Here is a 25,161-nt window from a genome sequence, read left to right as displayed (position 1 = left end):
TTATGCCTGGTTGAGGGGAGATCTTGGATTGAGCGAAGCTGCCCCTTCACTCAGCTCTGCCAGCTAAGGATGGGGCACTTATGCTGCACTCTAAATTAAAATATACAATATGTATATAGCTTTCAGTGGTGAGGCATACTATGATCTTGGGGGAGCTTAGCACCTTTTTATTTTATTTTATTCTTATTTTTAAATGTCTACATTTCATTCACAAATTACTGGTTCCTCCTTTGAGTCACTGAAATGAAGTAGATTACAGCTGTATATAGCTGCCCCCCAAATGAAAATAAAACAAAACATACAAGTTTTTATTTTGTGAAATAAGCATGTTCTCATAAGGGGTTTTTTCAGTGCAGTTTCCAAATGTGTGCAGCCACTCACTTCTGCACAAACACTCAACATTTCCACGCAGGGGCACATATTTTTGTAGGGAAAACATTATGTGTTAATCAGCCCAGAGGTTTTTACAGCTAAGTATTCATCATTTTGAAAAGAAAAAGGGGAAAGGAACACTTCATGTTAACTGTTAATATTCATGGGTTTCAGAGCCATTGAGAAACATCAGCAGGAGAAGCAGAAAACCCAGCATGAAGATTCAGCTTAATCCAGGCACTCACCATCTGCAAAGTATACAGCAAGGTCAGAATTAAGCAGAGGAGCAGTGGGATCTTGAAACGTTCCCCCACCAGGTGAAGAAGAAGAAGCAGCTTCATGTTGGGTATGAAAAAACAACACAGTTTAAGGAAGTGTATTGTTTAAGCAGCCTCTGCCTATGGAGTAATCCCATTCCACTGATTCTCAAAACACATAGAAATCATTGTTTAAAGGCTACCCACATGTGAGAATCCTTAGGAAGGCTTCAGAAGATGCATTTAAATTAAAACTCCCATATAGTTCTGAATAGTATCAGCAAGAAACTGGAAAACTGAAGATGTACCTACGGTGGACGACTGGCAGTTGAAGCTGATAGAATTTATGGAACTGTCCGAGCTGACTGGCCACTATCTTATTAAAAGGATCTGAACAGTTTTTCCTTTTTAATTGGGGGGGGGGGAAGCAAAACGCAGAAACAGTAGTGTATCTGAAGAAGTGTGCATGCACATGAAAGCTCATACCAATGACAAACTTAGTTGGTCTCTAAGGTGCTTGTTGTTGTTGTTTAGTCATTTAGTTGTGTCTGACTCTTTGTGACCCCATGGACCAGAGCACGCCAGGCACTCCTGTCATCCACTGCCTCCCGCAGTTTGGTCAGACTCATGTTGGTAGCTTCGAGAACACTGTCCAACCATTTCGTCCTCTGTCGTCCCCTTCTCCTAGTGCCCTCAATCTTGCCCAACATCAGGGTCTTTTCCAGGGAGTCTTCTCCCTGGAAAGGTGCTACTTCTAAGGTGCTACTGGAAGGAATTTTTTATATATTTTGTTTCTACTACGGCAGACCAACACGGCTACCTACCTGTAACTAAAACAAATTGTCCTGTTAAAGTTTTAATATTTAGCAAGTCTCCCCACCACCACTTCCAGCAAAGAAAGTTCAACAAATAATAACTTGGTGAATGGACATCTGAAGAACACAGCATTGATATAGCCAGAAATATAGCAGTAAAATTTAACATTGCTTCCTGATATAATAAGGGGGGGGAGGCAGATGAAGAATCTTTCTCCCTCCTGGAGGGAACAAAAGTATTTGTTCCAGTAAATTTCCAATGCCATCTTGTACAGGGGTTGATCACATCTTTTGAGCAACGTTCCTCTTCAATCAGGCCAAGTCTATAACTGATGATCTGCCAGAATTCGATACTGTTTGCAGTAACAACGAACCCTTACAAGTTCCAGAATGTTAGCTGCAGTAAGTTCTCCTGCAAAGGCAGACTTTAATTTTTGGGGGGTGCACAAATGGAATCAAAGGTGGCAACAGGTTTATAAAGTCTTGGGTTATACAGGAACAAAACTTCCTGTATAACAGGGGTCAGAGTTATACGCTGGAGTATTACAACTTTTCAAATTCACAGCTGTATCTCCCTGAAATGGAGATATTCATATAATATACAAATTTTAGCCTTGTTCATGAACACTGTAAGCAGCAGCAACCTACACAATCATTTTGAATAAGTATGTTTTCTGTGACTTCTTCGGTTTATCTCAGTTGCACAGTTGCTTAGCTAGATGGGTCACTGTCAAGCAAAGCAGAATGAATAACAGTCAAAAGGTGAGATTCTATTTTCAGCAAGGCAGCGCAGTTGTCAGCTGAGACATTTTTGTTGATATTTTTTATGATTATAATAATAATCTCACTTGATGGTAGACTGGCATCGAATATGAGAGCATCCTCTTTTTTGGGTGAGACACATAGGATGATTAGAACCGATCTTCTGCCGTAACAGAGAACTGCTTTTTTGAACGTGCTCTGTCATGGAAGTGAAATGACAGGGTAGAGTACACACTTTCCATGAAGAAGTGCCAAAGTTCCGTCTGCAACACTGAGTTAAAGATTCTTAGGAAGCAGGGCTAAAATACTGCTTGGGAAATCAAGAAAAGCTGCCTCAGAGTAGACAATATGGGACTAAGGGTTAGGAGTCATCCTACACACGGGTAGGACCTTGGCAAAGCAACAACCATACACACAGCCATACACACAGTATACTCCTGTATCACCCGTTCCACCCTTGGAACTACCTGCAACTGGACTGGGCTTGGGCCTTACCATCTTGCACTTCTGACTAGTCTTGGCGTCATAGCCTTTCTGACTAGCAGGAAGTCTCACACTTGGCTCCTCTCTGAGGAATCAGTGTCTACCCTTACAGCCTTTGGGCGTGGTTTCCCGTCCCTTGAGGACAAACCCTGTACCCCTTTCAAGACTCCGGGTTTCAAGACCTGTGTTGAGCCACTAACCACAGCTAAATCTGCAACAGCTGTGCTAGCAGACTCCTGAGCATACCTGGTGGGCATTTCACCCTTTGTAGCTCCTCCTGATCTGCGCATCTTGCGCATCTCCTCCACCTTATCAGTGGAACTCACCTCAGTGTTAGCATCAGCAGCAGACTCTGTATCAGAGCCTGACGCAGTGGGGTAGCCTTGGAAAATACCCTTATTTTCCTCCCATTCTGTACCCCACTCAACAGCTTTAGTGAGTAAAATCAACTCAGTATTAGGCCTTAGTACTCTGTACAAGCCTCCGTACCACAGGAAGAATCTATGCTCCCTGCCTCATGACGTCTCAACCCACATGTCAGACCCATCCATTGGCATCCTGGCTTTTTCCGGGTTTATCTTGTCACAGTTCCCGTCAGAAACCTTTTCCGACACTGACTCTGTTTCTTTACCATCAGAAACATTGTCACCAATAGGGTGCCTTTCTGGGATACCCATACTGTCTCCCCCGTTGCTTTGTCCTTGAGCACATTTGGAACACCTGCCGGTCTTTGTGTTAGACACCAGCAATCTGGGAGCTTTATGCTTACAACCTGCATGAAAAACAAGGTTATTAGACATAACACCACTTGTCTTGCCAACCTTTCCACACACACCCCTATGTTTACATCACAACATAGTAAGAACAAGCCATTTATAATGCCGCTTTCCTTCTTCTGGACGGTTGTGTTCTGTTTACAGCCTGAAACAGAACAGTCACACTGTGTCAGCTGGAATTCCATCAGCACGCTGCAATTCCGACCTGGAATGAAAAGCACGTTAAACAACAAAACGCTTTTCAGGTCCACTGGTCCAGGTGCTATGCACCTCCAAGGAATCTCCACCCGACTGGTGGAGCAGTTCCTTCTGTGGTGTACACGTGGTGAACCTGTTCCATCTTCCACCAAGGTGTGCCTTCGCCTCAGATTCTTGCATCTCTGTACAGGAATAGCCAGTCACCATCTCTGCACTGCCTGTCGGAAATGCTGCAAACGTTCCTGACATTTGGACCCTATCCAAATTTCTCACAGGACAAACTTTCCACTGCTTCGACCTCAGCAGTGCCACCTGCTGGTTGCAGTGATGGTCAGGATGACGTCACAGTCAGCTGCCTTGGTCTCCTTCCGTTCTGGAGGGTCCTCCCCTCCGAACAGGAAATAGTCCAATCTTCCTCCAAAACACCTCCAAACACGACTGGAGTATTTGGTTTCAGGAACCATTGCCTCCCACTTCATGTGAGCATCAGAGAGAGCAAAGTCCAGCCCTCCAAACTTCTCTGGCATCCTAGACAGCCTGTCGCCATCTTGGAATGTCCAAGTGTGTCACAGATGAAATTCCTGCTGGACACACACTCTGGTTGTTGGCCTCAGGCACAGCATAAAACTGCTTTTGCAGCTTCGGGAACAAGAGCACTTCTCCCCCACATTCCCAAACTCACAGGGAATGAATCAGAAGAACCCTATCTTCTTCAAGGTCTATGCCTGCTACTTCTATGCAGCAACGGGGAAAATTGCTCCCTCCCCCAGTAGCTAATAAAACAACAGCTACAGCTGGAGTTCTTCCTCCCAGTTCCCTCCACGTAAACTTAGGGAATGGGATCCGTTTCTGCTCAGTCTCTGTCCCAGAGATTAAATGGAGCCAAGGACACTCAGAAGCAGTCATAAATCAAAGCTTCTCTGTGCCAGCCAGTTGGCAGCTGCACAAACATTCCAGGCTTCCTACTTTCACTTTTAGGCAGCTCAGCGTACTCACAGTGTCTCCACACAGTCTTTTCCTCTTCCGTCTCTGAAGAGGCTTGCTTCACGCTGCCGGTTCCAGGAGACTCCAGCCGGGACAAAATCAGCCCCCGGTCCTTCCTCTGCTGGCACTGGGTCTGTGGCCCCGATCCCTGGGCCCATAACCAATGGTAGGAGTCGTCCTACATATGAGTAGGACCTTGGCAAAGACACATGCCCGACTGGCATGTTCTTTCCATCCTGGTTCGGGAGCTTCAAACGCTTTCTTCTGTCTGAACATCACAGCGACTGAGGCTAACAGACATCAGCACACTCAGGGATCTGCAGAGTGTTTGCAGTTTGTGTAACAGAACTCAGCAACTCAGCATTTGGCTATTCTACTTTATTTACATATAAACACACATGGAGCACTGCAACATGGCTCCCTCTCTCTTTAACATCAGACAGCAAAGAGAAAGAACAAAGGATAATAGTCCCACTTCACGGAGCACAGTAACACAAACATCCTGTCTTTGTTACTTCCCACTCTGTGGAATGATAACATACACCATCATGTGATAGACAACAATCCCATGACTGCAGACACGGGGAATGAATCTTCAGCACTAAGGTGGGACATTACTGGACTAGATGAAGCCACAGCTTCATAATGGAACCTTGTGAGTCTTGCTTCTGAGATTTTTGAGAGAAGCTTCCAGGCTTATATCTACATCATACCTTTCAGCTGAAGTAAATTATTGTTGGCATCGTTGACTTATTTTCTCACTTCCAAATCAGGATGCTGCCAGTGATGTCCAGCTGAGGCTGAAATACTGTATTTGGGAGCAAGTCCCACTGAAGTCAATAGCGCTTAGTAAACATCTATAGGATTAAGCTATCTAATCACATTTTAAAAGAAAACCAAGCACAATGAGAACATTTTCATTGCATTAGACAACACATTTGGGATGAAACTTACCCTTATTGAGCAGAAATGAGACTAGGGTAAGATAAGACCAGCCACAGTATGCAGGTAACCTTGGATCCAATAAAATTCTTACATTGGTTACGAGAGATGGAAAAAATATATACACAGAAGAATACAGTGAGCATATTCTAAATGAGTAGAAGTTTATGTTCTCCCTGTTGACAATGTATTACATTTCAGAGGTTGATGGAAAAGCATACTGAAATTTTCACTATGGAGGTTTCATTGCAAATTTGGTTCTTAACACAATCATGGCCAGCAGTCATTCTGTTTTCACAGCTGTCAAAAGGCAAACTACTGTAATTTTCAGAACTATGTGGTATTGGTCTCTGTGAAGCCTGTGAGCATTAGACTGTTTACAGGGAGGGGGGGACAAAATTATTTTCCCCCTTTCTGTTTAGAATTAGGCATCCCCTGATGAAACAAAATAAATCACAGCACAATCCTAGCTATGTCTATTTAGACAAAAGTCCTATGAATTCAGTAGGGTTGCCACCCAGGTAAGTGGGTTTTGGATTGAAGCCTTAGTCTGTACCTTCTTTGCTGCTTTTCTGAGTAGCAGGATAGCTCATTTGATGGAGTATGACAATCTTGATCTCAGGGTTGTGCGTTCGAGCCCATGTTGGGCAAAAGATTGGTGTGTTGGAGGGGTTTGGACTAGATGACCCCTGTGGTTCCTTCCAACTCTACAATTCTAGGATTCTAAGAAGAGGAAACATTGAATTTGATAGCACCATGGCTGTGTTCTCAACCAGATCAACACTACTGAGGTCTCTCACCACGTCTTGAAATCCCCTTGTTTTGTTTGGGTTTGGTGAATATACAGGAGGTTGCTGGTACAAAGGGCTGGAATTGTTTGGCATTAAAGTATGAGAATGAAAATATCTAAAGACTATACTTTAGAGTCTATTTAAAGTAATGAAACAATGTGAAGCATTAAAAACATGTTGGATTTCAGTATGATTTAGAACTGCAGTATTTGAGCCAAAATTGTTTTGAATTGTGGTTGTATGACTAGTTTCACTTGAGAAATCACTAGATGTTGGCCCAGATTGAATCTAAATTATGGAATGAAAAGCCATGCTTTTAACAAAAACGGGGCAGCGATGTGTGGCAAATTTCTGTTTTTCTTTCTGTTTATGCTAAAGTCCAGCTGAGAAAACAATTACTTACTTTCAGTTTCACAAATATGCTCCAATAATGTTTTCTTAGACCACACAATCACATTCCCTTCTGATGTAAAAGTAATTTTGAGAAGATAAGTTTTACCTGCCCTCCCCACAGCTATACATTCTGCAAATATTTGGTCACAAAATGCCTATCTTTGGCTTTGCGTGCAATTTATCAAATGCCAATTATATATACTGAGGAATGGAAAAGCTTTCCCAGATACCGCTAGATGTTGAAATTGATGTGCATTTACTTTAAATTGTTGTGTGAAAATGTGATTCCCCCCCCCCCCACAGAAAGTAACTGGTAATGCATAACATGAAATACCAAGTTAGCCTACATTTAAATGATATGCATTTTCCTCAATGTAATATCTTGAAGGACTTTTTTGTCAGCTGATTTAGGAGACAAAATAGGGAGCCATTATATTGTAGCAGATCGAGAGCTAGACTACTACACCTAGGGGTATTTGAGTTTCAATCTTCACTCATCCATCAAATTCAAAAGATGACTTTTAGCCTAACTTACCACACAGGGTTGTTTTGAGAGAGAAAAAGAGGGGCATATGGTATGGCAAACAGGTGTTCCTCTAAAACACACCACACATTCTCTAGGGCCATCAGAACAAAGTGAGGCAGGAATTCCTGGGAGGCTAAGATCCTCATGATGTTGTTGTTCTTATTAATTAATTGTTTGCTTTAATCAGTTGTTTGATTGATGCATTCATTGTATTTTATGTACTGTTGGAAACTTACCTTGGACCACTTGGTGTGGTGGAGGATGGCCTATAAATTTGAGAAATCAAACCAAAATAAAGACTGAGAAGTCATGTGTGAAGAGGACCCATGAAATGGGAAGCTTAAGAGAATGGCGACCCAAAGGTGCACTAGTTGTGTATTGTTACAGGAATCAATTAGACACAGGCACAAGCATCTGCCTTCAGCTGATGTACTTCCCTATAGATTTGAAAGCTGGGATGGTTGTCTCACATTTTAGGAACATTCAGTTCTTACGCAGAAGGTAGAGAAGATCCAAACTTAAGATCAGTAGGCACATGACATGGAAACAGCATATTGGAGGGGAGTTTGTTTCTGTTTCACCATTTATGCTCTATTACAACTGATTTAGGGAGCTACTTAATTAACCATGCCTGTCCTTCCGCCTTTTAAAAATGTATCATATTACATTTTGCTAGCAATTACAACATATAGCAGTTAGGAAGCATGCTTATTAGAAACCAAGATGCAACATATCTTCATGAGCTGGCATTAATGAGATGGGTAAACCACAGAACAACAGCAACAACAAAATATTGAAACCAAATCTAGGCAGAAGCTGTAACTACTTGGGGCAGAAATATCCTGCCTAATGAGCCACCTCATAATTTTATTGTAACTCAGACAAGAAAGTTTGTTCTTCCATAATTCTCGGTGTGTCTGTGTGTTTTAATCTGGCAGCTAGAAGGCTGAGAGGGCTCATATCACAGATACAGGCCTTGCAAGCATCTAATTTCTTTTATTTAAATTACTTTTACTACAGGTGCTCAAGGGCCCCAAGATTCACTTTGGGCTTCCTCATTTTCAAAATCTGGTCTGTTACTAAGTCACTCCGTACTCTTGCTACTTAAATTTTTGTTTTACGTTCTGAGATGCTTTGATTGGACAGACGCAGGCACATTATGCGACCCATGAGAGAAGCAAAATAACAAAGACTGATTGGTCACAATCAGGTCTAATCTTCATTGACAGCTGCAGGCAAGGTAAAGGCTGAGGTGGCATTGAGTCCCACGATCATTCCTCAAGCCTCATGTTGGTGGAATAGATCCGCCAGGTTTTGACCGCCCCAACCCTGTTCCACGGTAGTTTGAACTTTGCTGTGGTGCAAGCCAAGCAAGCAAGTTCTAACTGGGCGACCAAGGTGCAGATTCCTACAAAGCAGACCCCCCAAGCTTAGGGGTGCTGTGGTCAATCCTCCCCTCAGGCCCCTTATCTTCCCATACTACGTTGATCCTGACCAATGCCATTTTCACCCTCATACAAGAAAATTCTTCCGCCTAACAAAGGAAGGCCATAATTTCACTGAAGGAAAGACAGGGGAAAAAACCCAGTCAAGTGCCAATCAGGTTGAGCAAAATAAAATAAAATCCTTTCCAGCCTTGTCAACTAGAGACCCAAAATTGCTCAGTGAACACTCTAACCTGAAGGTGGGTGGGAAGCTCTAAAAGCAAAATGGCCCTGAGCTCCACAGGAAGCAGCCTTATATAGGTTTCCCCTCCCCTTTGCAAGGGCTCATGGGACAGCCCCTCACTTCCAAGGGCTCATGGGACAGCCCCTCACATAAACATGCTTCAAATAATAATAAAAAAGGACCAAGGACAAATGTCCTTCTTATGCTCAATAAGTATCTAAGAAGTTCTAGGGGCACAGTTGTAAGCAATGGCACAATTAGCATTTTTATATCAATATGAAGACACCCCAGATTTACCTAGCATACAATCTAGCCTCCCATGGCATCTCCTCCACTCCCATAACATGATCAATCCTTTTCTATTTCACATTCTATTCTGGTCTTTCCATAGAATTTAGACTTAGGTGGAAGACGGAGAGGTGCATATCATGTCTCGCTACTTCTGTTGAGGCTGTGATTACTATATGCTGAAACAGAATCAATTTTATTAGATTTGAGGAAAACTGTGCATTAGTTAATACTTTCTCAAATAGCACACATGATAGCATCCTGTGAAGATGTTAGCTCCCCTTATTGCAGCTTAAATAATTTTAGCATACAGATGTTCTTGGTATCTGTGAAAATCTAACCAAGTCCAGGTGTTTTCCCAGCAGGCACAAAGTGACTGTATTGCCGTTCAGACTCTCTCGGTGGTAGTTTCCAACTTGCATGTTGCCTGCCTTAACAATAATGAAACAAAATTCCCCGAGAAGTTTGGAAAGGAGCTTAATTTGTCTTTTTCACTGGCACACAAAAAAAGAAACTTCGCATTTCTTTTCTGGCATCAAAAGCTTGTGAGATTACATCAAAGTAAAATTTAAGTACAGGCCAAAGACCAAATATCACTTACGAAGCTATTTTGTGCAAGTGAACAAATCAATATCTGATATCCATAATGGGAAGAAATCTGAAAGGTGCAGGCTTCACAAATGCATTGAAAGTGGATGAGGGAGCATAAGAAAAAAGCGGTACCAAATTAGGCACAGATTCACAAAGGCAGAGCCTTCCATCAGAGCCTAGATGTCTCAAAATTATCCTGCACGGACTGCATATTTTAGAAGAAACATTCTAGAAACAATGAAAAGCTCTCATTCTCGTTCTTCTCTTTCTCTATGCCCCCTTATGCTCAAGGTCCTTGTTTGCATCCATCCTTCATCAGGCATAGACAAACTAGGCCCTCCAGATGTTTTGGGACTACAACTCCCATGATCCCTAGCTAACAGGACCAGTGGTCAAGGATGATGGGAATTGTAGTCCCAAAACATCTGGAGGGCCAAGTTTGCCTGTGTTAGCCCTACATTCATAATGTACAACGCCATTTCCTGCTTTTCTACATGACATGATGACTCACCGTGATGGCTATATGTTGATACTTGTTAATATGGATATTGTGGTATATTTTACTCATAAGACCAGAAAAAAGATCCCCACTGGATCAGACCAAGGGCCCACCTAGCAAAGCATCCTGTTTTCACAGTGGCTAGCCAGAAACCTATGGGAACCCCACAAGCAGGTCAGGAGCACAATATCACTTTGTTGGGGTCTGGATGCAACAGCATGTCAGTACAAATGTATATATATATTCTTTAATGTAATGTCCTTCATGGCCCTAAAAACATCTAATAATCACTCTTGTTAGGCAATCAGAAGAAGAAAGTTGACCACCCACTGTTGGCACACAGGGGTTGGTGGGCTCCCAGTAGGGGAAAAAACCCAGAAGAAGGTGTATGGATAAGGATATCTGGTTATGTTTGTTTAAGCACTTTTTCATCCACACTTTACATAGCAAAACACAATTGGCAGGCATTGGTATGTTTTATTCATAAGTAGCATTGCAGAAATAAAGGAGCTTTCCTTCCTATTGACAAAAAAAATTGGTTATATTGCAGTCCCTGCATTGTGATTTTCAACACATGCCCCCCGTGCCACTACCAGACTGTCATCACATTAAGCATAAAACAAAACGATAACATATAAATGTATCAGCAAATGCAACACATGCACATGCAAGCCACATCCCAGCGTTCTTGTTTACTTCCTCTTCACCTGGCCGATACCTGACCTTTTCCTGTTCTGCAGGGAAAATCTGAATGGAACTATCACATTTGCTTTAATGCAAGCAGACCAATTGATGTTATCAGGAATTCTGATGAAACAGGATCGCCATTCATGCTAAGTATTCAGCTTGTGCTCAGGCCTCATGCAGACCTTCCCCATTAGGGAAGTTTCTGGGGGAGGCTGATTGGGGGTGCAGTGACACTATGCACAAGAACTTGGGGGCACCCATGTGTTGAGGCAAACACCTGAACACAACCTTTCCTCTCCATTTATGCAAGATTCACACCATTCCTTATGCAGTACTGATTCGTAGGAGAAAGGTCAATTAATTTAGTAGTTAAGCTTAATTCTCCCAGGTAGTATATTAGAACATTTATTGGTATGGTCGGTAAACAACATTTTTAATTAGCATTTTTTAGACGTTTGGGTTTCTGTATCCAAGGATGTTTCCAAAATTAATGAGCTAAACATTTCCAGCTGATAACCTTCTGCACTCTTACCTTGTTTTCTAAGGATGCTGCTGCAAACCACTTGCAAACTCTTTGAGTTAGCTTCCCCAGCCCCCCACAATAAGATCAGCAAGATGTTGCTGGACTTTGTATATTTGTGATTTGAGTACATTATGTGATAGTTCCTCATAATTGCTTGTTTTAAAAGGAATTCCTAGAATACGTGTTGAAAGCTAACTAAAATAAATTTAGTAGGAGTTAAACAAAACGGTCTCTCTCACCCCCAATATGTTTGTTAAAATGAGTCAACTTATTAAAATAATATAGTGACCCACATGTACATTTCACTGAGGAAAAAAGTGATGTAAAAGTCATTTTCAGTGGGGCTTTCTCCCAGGTGAGTACAGTGGTACCTCTGGATGCAAACGGGATCCATTCTGGAGCCCCATACACATCCAGAGCAGTACTTAACCTGAAGCGCCGAATCTGTGCATGCTCCCTGCACGATTCAGCTCTTCTGCACATGCGCATGAAATCATTTCGTGCATCTGCACATGCGCGAATCACCGAACCCGGAAGTAACCCATTCCATTACTTCCGGGTTCGGCATGTACGTAACCCATGTTGTACGCAACCCACAGCATTCGTATCTAGAGGTATGACTGTAGTCACAGACTTGTAGCAGAGAGGTACATATTCTTACCTTACTGAAATCTATCAGTTTGCTCACTTTTATTCTCCACTGTGCAATAGGAAGCAGGCTCCCTTCTGAGCCTTGGTTTTGTCTCCAGATTTTGGTCTTTTTTCTGCAACACAAGAGCTCACCAGCCCAATTTTCATGCACACAGGGGATATAGCCTTTTCTATTCTGTGTTTTTGTGTCATGCCTGTCCAAGCCCCAGTCCACTTTCAGATGGCATTCCAGCACTTAATGCTGATGGAAGATCATCACTATCCTGGTAATGTCTCCTACCATTCTAAAGCACTGCCTAAAAATTCAAGTAGCCTATAGCTACTTTAGATTTTCCCCTACCCCCCATCTACCACATCTACAATAAACTTACAATAACCAGCTTATAAATCAGGCATAGGCAAACTCCGGCCCTCCAGATGTTTGGGACTACAATTCCCATCATCCCTGACCACTGGTCCTGTTAGCTAGAGATGATGGGAATTGTAGTCCCAAACATCTGGAGGGCCGGAGTTTGCCTATGCTTGTTATAAACAGTAGTAATGTAAGGCAATGTGAGAATTTCTCATGAAAGCGAACCTTCTATTCCCCAAGATTCAACCATGTCAAACCTAGGAGAAACAGATTTACAGAAACAGATTCTGCAATGACTATTGGGATGAATAAGAAACTTAATAAGGAATGGGACTGTATGCTACTATGAAACTGAAATGTACTGATAACTGATGAGAGGATTTATTGATTTATTGGCTTATATCGAACATACAACCCCTTTCAGGACAAATGTTTTTCACAGTGGCTTACGTCAAAACCATAATATTCAATATCCATAAAACCACTATATAAAACTAAAATATCAAAACATAATTGCAATAAAATAGCAGCAGCTATAACAGCACTGAGCACTGCATATAGAAAAGCAGTTAGATTTTTTTTTTAAGGCCTTAGTGTCCATTTAAAAGCCAGCCCAACAGGGGGAATGTAGAATGGCCTTCAGGTCTGCCTAACTTTCTTAGAATTATATCCTGCCTGCCTTCTCCTCTCCCGTTTAATTCAACAGATAGCACAGCATCAGGCTTATATTTTTCCCCCTCCTGTGTTTACAGAACAAAAGAGTTTTTATGTAATTTCATTCTTTCACGCTATTATTGATGCCACTGACTGTACTTTTCTTTAGCTATTAAAACATGCCTAAAATTGCTGAGCATCAGAGAAAGAGGCAACTATGGCATCAGTGCACGGTGTTCATGATGTGAGTGCATTCTTTTAAGTGCAGCGCCTAAATTCCTCAGATCAATATATGATTTGCGATCCTTCAAATACTCAATTATCTCAGTTTTGAAGTGGTGACCTGAAGATGTCAGAAATTGTATTGATTGGTCTTTAGTACTTCTTTTTTTCTTTTTGAAGTAGCACTTGAAAAAAAAATCAGCTTTGAATGTCATGTTTTCCTATAATTATTTTGATCAAATAAGTATGGTATTTTATCATTGTAGGCATGGGCAATTTTGCCAATCTTCACAGAAACCATTGCAGAACTCTTGAAGACAATACTGTACACATGTTTGTTTAATCCTTTCCAGTTCTTTTTGAAATAAATCAAAAGGAGTGGGAGATAGCCTGTGCTTCAGAACTGAAGAAATAGGGATGGCATTGATGTGACCTTGAACAGGTGGACCCAATCCAGCAAAAGCTAGCCTTGGCTAGCATGATGGTTCCCTAAGAAAACTTACTGTCAAATAATCAGGACTTACTTTGGGATATTTGTAGTTATAATGGGGCTTTAAATCCAGTTGAAATAAATAAAATTCAGTTGAAATCCAATGAGGTCCTGTTGCAAACAACATTTCCTAGATTTTGTTCCATGTATAAATCTTTCTCTCTTTTTCCATAACACTGGCTTGGGGAAAATAAAATGAATGTGTACCTATTTACAGAGCCCTTTTAAATAGCCTGAATGGTTAATTTATACATAATTACTGTAAGCCTTAGATTTTTAACCAGAAACAGATGACATGGTTTTGAAAGAATGAATATGCTAGTATATTTTGGTTATATAAATAACTTGATGGGCATTTAATATTAACAGTAACACATAAAACCTATGCATAAATGAATAATTATACTGGGCACCTGCTCTAATATGGAAAATGAAAGTACCATCAACATTTGGGAAAACTGCAATAAAGATGAAAAACCTGGAACGTACTAAATACTTCAGACCATGAGATTTTACTTGCATGTGTACTTCAAAGTGCCACTATTCATAGGCTGGAAAAGAGCAACATTTTGCTTTGTGACATTTTGCTGTGAGAAGTTTTGAACTGGGGTTGAAAATGGGTTGGGAAATGAGAGAGCTCATCCAAACATGCAGGCATCCATTCCAAAACAAGAGACATAAACGTTGAATCCCTGAGATGGATACACATACACTGGAGAGCCTGTCTATTTTTCCTTTTTTGGAAGCTCTCTAGGCTATCCCAGATTAGGCATTCATACCAATGATGTTTGGTGATGTTTTCTTTCTTTTTCCACACCAGGCTTAATTACCAAGCAGAGGCATATGTATCAGAAGGCTAATAAATAGATACAAGGAAACTATGAGCTACTGATCTTCTCTCTCTCCCTGCCCGTTCCCATGGAGCTTCCACTATCAGGTGATGTTAGATGCTCTTCATTTTCACAGTAACTGAGACAGTGACACCTATCTGTGAAGGCAATTTAGGGCGGTGACTTTTTTACAACCTCATTTCCCTGTATCATAATTTGATGAGCTTTAATTAAAGATTAGATAAAATCTAATCTTTGATTAAAAAAAAAACCTCATGCACAAAATGATTTTTAAAAATTTATTTATCAGTTTTTGACCACTTTTGAAGTCACTGTAAGCAGATATAAAATTGAACCCAAGCTTTAGAGTCACATATATACAACATTATATAGGGCCATCAAACACACAAGGAAGCTTTTTTTAGCTGCAGTAACAGTATAGACGCCGCTAGAAGACGATGTTTTGCTACCTCTCCTGTAGGTTCTTTTCCCAGCATGCCCGACAGGGTCTGCTGGCTGAGTTTCGAGGTCCCAAAAAGCGGCATTTACCATGTGCAGGTGTGACATTTGTATACTCTATGTTGCTAAGAACACTCCCCATTGTGGAATGTGGCGTTGTGTCCAAATTTGATACGAAATATATATAGAATTGTTAATACAATTTTATGAAATGGTAAAACGGCATACAAAAAAATTAAACATGGTTTGTGCGTGACCCTTTTAAATATTTCAATGGAATATACCTCATTTTAGTCATTAATAGACAAAATTTCATCCATTTGTGCTACAGGACATAATTTTTGAGGGGAAAAAAATGAAAAAGTCATCACCCTAGAAGGCATACTATAGGCAGCAGAGAGCCACAATATGTAATACTGCATATTTATTTATTTGAACCACCACGAATTTTTAGAAATAAATAATTCAGAGATATTTTCAGCTCTGTATATCAGGGGACCTCTTATGTGGTGAAGTCATGGGTCTGTGTGCTCCTGCATGCCAGGGACCAATTTTAGGGGCAGGCAGCCACCACACTGACGATGGATGACTTTCCCTGGATCTTGCAAGGCCTAACCTGCTCTTAAGTGGCCTTACAGGATCTCAGGAAGGAGACAGGGTGATGGACTTTAAGGTCCAGGCATTGAGCCAAACTGGTCCTATCGCAGGTCCCATCTGCACCATACATTGCACGCATTATCATCCCACTTTAAACTGTCACTGCTTCCTCTAAAGAATCCTGGGAGCTGTAATTTGTTAAAAGTACCGAGAGTCTGGAGGTTACTAACACATGAATGTTTTCAGCCTGCTTTGTCTTCTACAGGACATGCATTCTGGTCACCAGTGCCTCCTGAGCATCTAGAAGCAGGGCCTGATCAATAACTTCAAAGCTGTTTTCATTTACATATGTTCTGCTTTGTGCATTTCCCCTCCATACTCAGATATGCAATGGGAAATACAAATCAGCCTTCAAGGTCCTTTTTGTTTTTTAAAGCAAAAAGCAAAAGAATTCTACAATTTGAAGAGAAACCAGAGAAACCTACTAGCATTTAATGAGTTCATTGCCATGATTTAAATAAAAAGCCCTAACTAACAAAGCAGGGCAGCTACTTGGCATAAGTAACTGCATTGCCTGCCTTCATTCTGACTCAGGCATCTTATCCTACACTTTATATTCTAACTGGAAATGGCTCTCCGGAGTCTTGGGCAGAAGTCCTTCCCAGACTTGTTGCCTTAGATGTTTAAATTAGAGGTGCCAATCAACTCAGCTGAATATGAATTTGCTAAGACCTGTCTCCACACGCAGACATCCTCATCTTTTATAACTGATGTTCCACTTTTGCAGATTATTTTTATCGGCATCTGAAGTCAGGCATTTGTAATATGAAGACACAGGCAAAATAACTGAAAATACTACACACAGCCCTGGTTATATTTCCTCAGCAGCAAAGTCCTTTTGAAATGGGTAATGTGGAAAACAGGAAAAAGACAAGATTCTCTTCTGCAATCCCCACTTAAGTGGTAAGAAATTCCAAGGCAGTACTTTCTATTATTTTGCTTCCTTTGATGAGATCACTGGCAATGTATGACATTAATTGTGTGCTATTTTATTTATCTATAAATAAGGTAACATATAGGTGAAGTAAAATAGCTTAAGCATTCCTACAAGTAGCAAATCCACTGCCCTCATTAGATCCCCAGAGAAGTATGACAACACTCCCAAATGCATTTTCCAAACTACAGTTCACAACTGTGGCTGGATCTAGATACATCAAAAAGCGCTTCAGGAAAACGCATGGTAAACTTTATTATGGGAAATCATGTTGGTGAAAGACGGGACTCCACAGTGCCTTCTGGTGTCACAGTGTTATATTGTATATAAAACAGTTTTTCTTTACTAATGTAGCTGAGCCCTGCATCCCTGCTTCAAGAAACCCTTCTACAGTATTGTTACAGAGAATGAGAATAAGTGTTATATTGTATATAAAGCAGTTTTTCTTTACTAATGTAGCTGTCCTGTATCCCTGCTTCAAGAAACCCTTCTACAGTACAGTATTGTTACAGAGAATGAGAATAAGTGTTATATTGTATGTAAAACAGTTTTTCTTTACTAATGTAGCTGAGTCCTGTATCCCTGCTTCAAGAAACACTTCTATTGTTACAGAGAATGAGAATAAGAGAAAGAGACATACACAGAGAGATTTGTAGTCTTTCCCCTTAGCCAGATCTTCTCAGAGTTGATTGTATTCTCCATTATGAATTTAGCCGGAATTCCCCAGGTTGGAAATCACACTTCCAAGTTCCACCCCAAGCTTTAAGTCAATATTGTGCCTTTAAAAAGGTGTTGCCTTGCCCACATTCAGTAGAAAACAAATTGTTGGGCTCATTTGTTTTGTTCTCAGAGTAGCTGTATCACACATCCATTCCTTTCACTTGACTGTGACAAGTAATAGCATGCATGTGTGAAGTCACAGTTTTGAAATCCATACTAACCTTTCATATCTTTTCATATCACTCCCAACCCAATACTTGCAAACTGGGGCAACATTAATGATCCTAAATATAAAAAAAATGCAAGAGTAAGGCATCCTTCTTGCGATACAACTTTTGTTAAAATGTGTCATTCATGAAATGTTCTAAAGGACAATAATCACAATGTAAGGAGAGGCCATTAGGCTGTCATTAAGATTCCGGCAAATTTGGAAAGTTAAACCAAACAAGAAAAAGAAAAAGTTTCCTTATTCCTTCATAAAGTGTTGAGCTTCAATGTCAGAAGCAACTTCAAAATCCATTAAGTTATGTTCAAATATATGCCCACATTGCACAATAATAATTTGTATCAAAGAGTACAATTGTATCAAACAGTCAGATTAAGGCTCTTTGTATGGAGAAAATACTGGAAGGAGAGAACACTGTGGAGCACCAGGGAAATATGTAGGAAAAAACTGTGATAATATTCTCCTCTGCTTTTCGCATAAAAGCAATACTTAAGGAAAAATACAAAATTACTACCTCATGAATTTTATGCATTCTGATCAGCAGGTAGAGGGAGCATTTCAATATGATGTATTATGCTAAAAGTTATATCTATTTGCAGAAGTAGGTAAAACCACAGAGAGACAGCTATAGAAAATCTACTGGCTGCTGCTAGTTCTTTCAGACTGTTAATGTTCTGTCCCCCTTGATCTTGCATGTTTTAAATGGGTCTTTTGTTTCTTCAAAGTCATGTAACTTAAACTAGTAATACTTTGAGATTGGACAGCCCTCTTGTGAGATGCAGTCATTACACCACAACCAAGAGACACTTCAAAAGCATTACAATGGAAGCATTCAATATGGCAGGAGAACATGCTGGATTTCAGGATATAACTCCTGTTGCTCTAGGTCTGAGCTGCTCTGCGGCTTGTAATTTGGTGCTTTCCATTCTATTGGCAGGCATTTTGAAACATTCTGCTACCCCGAGGGACCACATCGGACAAGGGAACCCAAACTTCACACTAGCATGGTGATGGACAGGGTGGCAGAAAACGTTTTTCAAATCAACTAGTATTATAAAATGCAGTCCTCCAGACTAACTCGGGTGAGCACAGTTGACTAGGATTAAACTGCTGAGCAAAGTGGAAAGAGGTGATGCAGAACTCTCTTTCTGCACCAACACAAAGCATGAAGGCCTGCAAATATTCTTTCTTCAGGGAGAGAACAAAATCACAAACATGGGATGAAGCAACTGTTTTTGCTCCTTTCTTTTTATACTCCTCCACATCTTCCCTTGCCACTGTGATTGGAGGTTTCTGGGAAGAAAGAAGGCCTATCATATTATTCAAAACTTTGGCTAGAATGTGCCTTACCTGAAGACTGGGTGCTCTCTCTCCACTACCTTGTAATTTCATCTGAACCTACGCTAGGACAAATTAAAACATTATATAGGAAACAGACACGACGTGCATATCTTCAAATGCGTAAGTGCCATGGCAGGTTTCTGTACTGCTCACTTTGTGGTGAATGACAAAATAGTTTTTTTTACTGCATTTTAACATTCATCCCAAACAAATGCACAGGCTTCAGCCAAAGTATTCAGTAGCATGTCTACAGCTCTATAGCGTATAATAAGGTTCTTCATGGTCTCCACCTCCCTCCTTCACTGGATCTTTGGCCTTCAATGGATTTAAGTGAACTTTCCAAGGTTACTGTTAAAATCACAATACTTTTTGGGTAGGTAAGATACTCATTATTTGATAAGGTGACTGTAAGTGAGCTCCCCTACATCCTGAACTCCTAGCATCCATTTTCCTTTCCTGATCTTTGGGTGGGTTTTCACCTCCCGTACCAGGAAGGAGCAGATCTATCCATTTTGGTTTCTCAAATAGGTCCTGGGACTATAATAACATATGTTTTACCTTTGCTATAAAACCTGACAATGTGACTCTCCTCCCCCCCTCACTGCCTTCCTGTTTGGGAGAAACCCCCATGAAGAAAAAAGAGAGAAAGCTATATATTGATTATCTGTTAGGGTTAAGAGCTATCGGTAAAGATTCACTCCGATCAGTGACCAAAATAATTCGATTCATTTATTCAATTGGTAAATAAGCAGGCCACAACAATAGCCTAATTCTACTGCTTACTCGTTTTTGGAGGAGAAACATGACCCACATGGAGACAAACTTTACTTATTTACTTCAGCATCCCTCCCCCAAATCACTACAATTGGAGTGGCCTTGGAAAGTACGGTACCATATTTTTCTGTGTATAAGACTAGGTTTGTTTGTTTTTTTAACAAAAAAAAAGTTTAAAATTAGGACTCGTCTTATACACAGGTAGTGCTGAGAGGTGTTTTAATTTGGAGTCCCCCCCAAAAAAGTCTTATACATGGGGGCGTCTTATACATGAAAATAATAATATGGTAATTCACTGTGATTGAAAGCTAGACCTATCCATCAAAATGAAAGATCGCCACAGCTTTCCAACTCTGCTTTCTTCTCTGCATCTCTCCCCTCTCAAGCTCTGCACATTTCTCCAGTCAACCTGGTTCTATTTCTCAGGGGCAGGGAAAGAGGGGGGGGGAGTGCCGGAGTGCCTTTATGTTTTGAGGGACTCAGAAAACTGGAGACTCCCAGATCCACCTCAACATACCTGTGCTGTGACTCAGAAATGTGAAAGCTTCTCCCCCACCCCCTTTGCCTTCGCATTTGGTGTATATTCAGAGCAGATGCGCACCCCTACTAAATAAACCAATAAAATTACCTCATACATAAAATTCCTACCTTCAATTGAGAAAAGAAGCATTTGGCCCCAAATCACAGGTTTCTGTCAACTGCTACGTACAAACAGATGCTTAACTTTGAGCGGATTCTTAAGTGATACTTGAAGCATATAAAATGTGTTGCGTTTAAAGCAAAATAAAACACAGAGCTTTTCCTGGCTGTTCACACAGCACAGGTGCAATGATAGAATGGGAAATAAAGGGAAAGAGAGAGGGAGTTCATCTAAAAACGTCTGCAATTACCTGCACCTGAGGAAAACTGGTATCAGATACAGATTTTCTTAATGACTCTGCAGTCAACACAGAACTTAATGAGGTAAATGGGGAAAGCCGCTGGGAGCTTCTGCTTATTTTACATCAACAATTAACTTCCATGGGACTTGATTTGTGAGGGGAAGATGGAATCTTATGGATTTAAAAGCTATCCTTATTTGCCAGTAATGGTTGAAAATTTAATGGATGCTGCTAGATTATTCTCATGTCAAAGAGAGGTTACATTTCCAAGCAGACACTTCCTCCTCTGCCTCTCTTTTAGGATGTGTCTGAAATGAATGCCTATTCAGCAAGTGTTATTTATTTCTTATTGTCCTGGAATGAATGCAGGAGAAAACATTCCTCATTGTGCAATGCAAGTGATTTTACAAGTGGTCAATACATAGAGATAATTGGTATACTCAGAACTCAGGAATAGCTACACAATCAGAAATCCATCAAACATTAAAAGCTTCCCTAAACAGGGCTGCCTTGAGATGTCTTCTAAAGGTCTGGTAATTGTTGTTCTCTTTGACCTCTGGTGGGAGGGCATTCCACAGGGTGGGTGCCACTACCGGGAAGGCCCTCTGCCTGGTTCCCTGTAACTTGGCTTCTCGTAGTGAGGGAACCTCCAGAAGGCCCTCGGCACTGGACCTCAGTGTCCGGGCAGAATGATGGGGGTGGAGACGCTCCTTCAGGTATACTGGACCGAGGCCATTTAGGGCTTTAAAGGTCAGCACCAACACTTTTAATTGTGCTCAGAAATGTACTGGGAGCCAACGTAGGTATTTCAGGACCGGTGTTATGTGGTCTCGGCGGCCGCTCCCAGTCACCAGTCTAGCTGCCGCATTCTGAACTAGTTGTAGTTTCCAGGTCACCTTCAAAGGTAGCCCCACGTAGAGCGCATTGCAGTAGCCCAAGTGAGAGATAACTAGAGTATGCACTGCTCTGGCAAGACAGTCCGCGGGTATTGTGATGTCATTCATTTCTGATTGGTGGGTATATTCATCTGCCTAATCCCAAAACAACAAAACTGCTGTCAGCAAACTGGTGAAGGAATGGTACTAAAGCAGGAACAGCCAGAAAAAAAATAGTACTGTGTAAAATAAGGTTTTAAATCAAAGCGTCTTATCCAATGGGTCTACCAGTTTCGTTGTATTTTTATATTTTATTGGAAGGTGCTCAGAGTGGCTGGGGCAACCCAGTCAGATGGGCAGGGTACAAATAAATTGTTGTTATTGTTGTTGTTATTCTTAGAAATGAATTGACATTACTTAGGATCATTAATTTCAATAGGTATACTCTAAATAAAATTTAATTAAATACAACCAAAACAGCCCAGGAAATATTCAGCACAAATTACTTTCATCCTCTGCTCAAGATAAATGGCTAATTGCAGAAAGTGGTGGAAATGTGGTTCTGCTATTCACTTTCAACATTGTGGGGAAGATGTAGTGTAATGCATAGCCAAAGAATGAACACAAGGAGACATAGATTAGATTCAAATTCAGCCACAACGTTATTGGTTACAGATTAAACAGGCTTGGCATGGCTATTGGCTGTGTAGCTAATAAACAGCCAGCCAGCCGCCTGCTGTTTGATGGACAGTTATGGTTGAATAAAATAAATAGGAGTGAATGGTGGATGCTGGCATATCAGGGTCATAATTTTGACTCAGGGAGACTACTTTAATCAATAATTGGAATGATTGATTGACAGCAGCTGAAAGAATACTTGAAAGAACACTTTTTGAAACAATACTTGCAAGCCAAATAGTGACATCAACAAAGCATCAAAACATGTGCAGAATCACACAGAAACACAGATTTGTAAGGGACCATGAGGATCATCTAGTCTAATCCCTTGCAGTGCAGGAATCTTTCACCCAATATGGGGTTCGAACCACAACCCTGAGATTAAGAGTCTCATGCTCTAAGCTGCTAGATATGGGAGAGAAATTGAATTCCATTTGCATTTAGAGGTGAACCTACCTAATTTGCCCTTTCCAAAACTATCCAAGAACCAAAACATATGCATCCTTCAAAACTTGCACGTCTCTGAATTTTGCAATGCTGTTCTGCAGCCAAGTAACACGCACAAGAAGGCATATACTAAGCTAAGGCGTGAGCTGAAAATAGCACTCAAAAACGCATTGCATTATGTGCAAAATTGTGTACACTGGGCAAAATGGCATTCCAAAGTGTGAATGACAGGAGAGATATGCCCTAAAATGCTGGGGAATTTTCATGAGGACTTGGGGGGTGGGGCGAATCTGATTCCTGTGGAAATGTGGAGAGCTCAACGTAAGAGTGGGAAAATGAGAAACTGAAATTGGCAGATTCTCACATCCCTAGTGCAGTGTTTCTCAACCAGTGTGCCTCCAGATGTTTTGGGACTACAACTCCCATCATTCCTGACCACTGGTCTTGCTAGCTAGGGATGATGGGAGTTGTAGTCCCAAAACATCTGGAGGCACACTGGTTGAGAAACACTGCCCTAGTGCATGTCATTCAAAGGTAGTCCACACTTTAGGACTCTAGTTCATCCATGATAGGACAGGTTTGAGTTCCACAGCCATAGTTCCAAAGATGAGGCCTTTCCATGCATCCTTGATTTATTTAATTAGTTAGCATAAAAAAAAAAAGAAATCTGGAGTTTGCATTAAGATTGCTGCATTCGAAAACCACAACACAACCTACCTTTTGCTAGTAAGCAGGGATATACTGGGCCCCGTAACATGACAACTAAGCTCCTATGAATTTCTGTGTGGTCAGGGGTAGCCCACGAGGCTTCACAATGAAAAAGATGGCAAATGCCGAGATGTATTGAACAGAAGCTTTCAAGTTTGGATGATTCCATGTGGCACAGTAAAAGAAGACAAATAGGTACTTGACTAATGCGGTTAAATCAAATGTCATTTCCAGGCAGAGACCTTTTGTAAAAGTCAGCTTTTCTTGAGACCATATTTATTTCACCTTTGAAAAAGATGGCTTTTAAAATAGAAATGGACACCACGGGGGGAAGGGTGGGAGATGTTGAAACATGAACACAAGCTGTGTTATTGCCACAATTTAAAGCTGTTTCCTCTCCCCTGCTGTGTGCAGGGTTCATGTACCTATTATAGCTGCATGACAGGCAGATATCAAACAGGTAAAGTTTCATTTATTTATCGGCATATGCGCTTTACAACTAAAAGTCACTGAAGTGGCGTGCAAAAGATTACAGACTCGGGGAACCAAACGCAGCAAAAAACATTTCAACAATTGTACAATTTATTATTTCATAAAATAATATATCTGTGGTAGGAAAGGTTTCTGTGCACCCACCGCAGTAGTATGTAACTGCCCCATCTGTGCAAGAATATCTACATGCACAACAGGACTTTCCTCGCCTTCCCCACCTGAGTGCCCCACCCACCCACGGGAGCAGATTTGGCCAGGGGAAAGAGAGAGGGGTGAGTCCCATTGTGCAAGCATAAATCTTTGCATTGATGGGACAATGAAGTTGGGTGCCCTTTGCTCCATCCCAGCAGCATGTAGAAACATGTACAAGTGGTTGCCGCATGCATGGTCCCTCACACAACCCAACAGCTAGCTTTGGACCTTGGACAGAATTGACTCGGGCAGTGATTGGTGATAAAAATGCTGATGATGTGTCTATTTGGGAAGAATGACTCTCTGGCGAATTCCTTCCCAGCACATGACAGAAGCTCTATGCCCAATCAACTTCTAAATCTGGCCCGCGGACGGCCCAGGAACCAGCGTGTTTTTACCTGAGCGCACTACTCTTTCTACTCAGTGTGGTATAGTGGTTAAGAGCGGTAGACTCGTAATCTGGGGAGCCGGGTTCGCGTCTCCGCTCCTCCACATGCAGCTGCTGGGTGACCTTGGGCTAGTCACACTTCTTTGAAGTCTCTCAGCCCCACTCACCTCACAGAGTGTTTGTTGTGGGAGAGGAAGGGAAAGGAGAATGTTAGCCGCTTTGAGACTCCTTCGGGTAGTGATAAAGCGGGATATCAAATCCAAACTCTCCTCCTCCTCCTCCTCCTCCTCCTCCTCCTCCTCCTCCTCCTTCTTCTTCTTCTTCTTCTTCTTCTTCTTCTTCTTCTTCTTCTTCTTCTTCTTCTTCTTCTTCAAATACATCTCTGGGTTATTTGTGGGGCATAGGAATTTGTTAATCTTTTTTTCCCCAAAATATAGTCTGGCCTCCCACAAGGTCTGAGGGACAGTGGACCGGCTCTCTGCTGAAAAAGTTTGCTGACCCCCTGCTCTATGCATATCATTTAGATTAGGGGCTATATTAGCTTCCATTAAGCCACCTTTCACTTGACATGTTACATACCTTCCAACATTTCTCCAATGAAAACTGGGATGTCCTATTCCGTAGTAGTAGTAGTA

This window comes from Zootoca vivipara, chromosome 7, assembly GCF_965207765.1.
Source record: "Zootoca vivipara chromosome 7, rZooViv2.hap1.1, whole genome shotgun sequence".
Classification (NCBI taxonomy): Eukaryota; Metazoa; Chordata; class Lepidosauria; order Squamata; family Lacertidae; genus Zootoca; species Zootoca vivipara.
Note: the sequence above shows the minus strand (reverse complement) of the source record.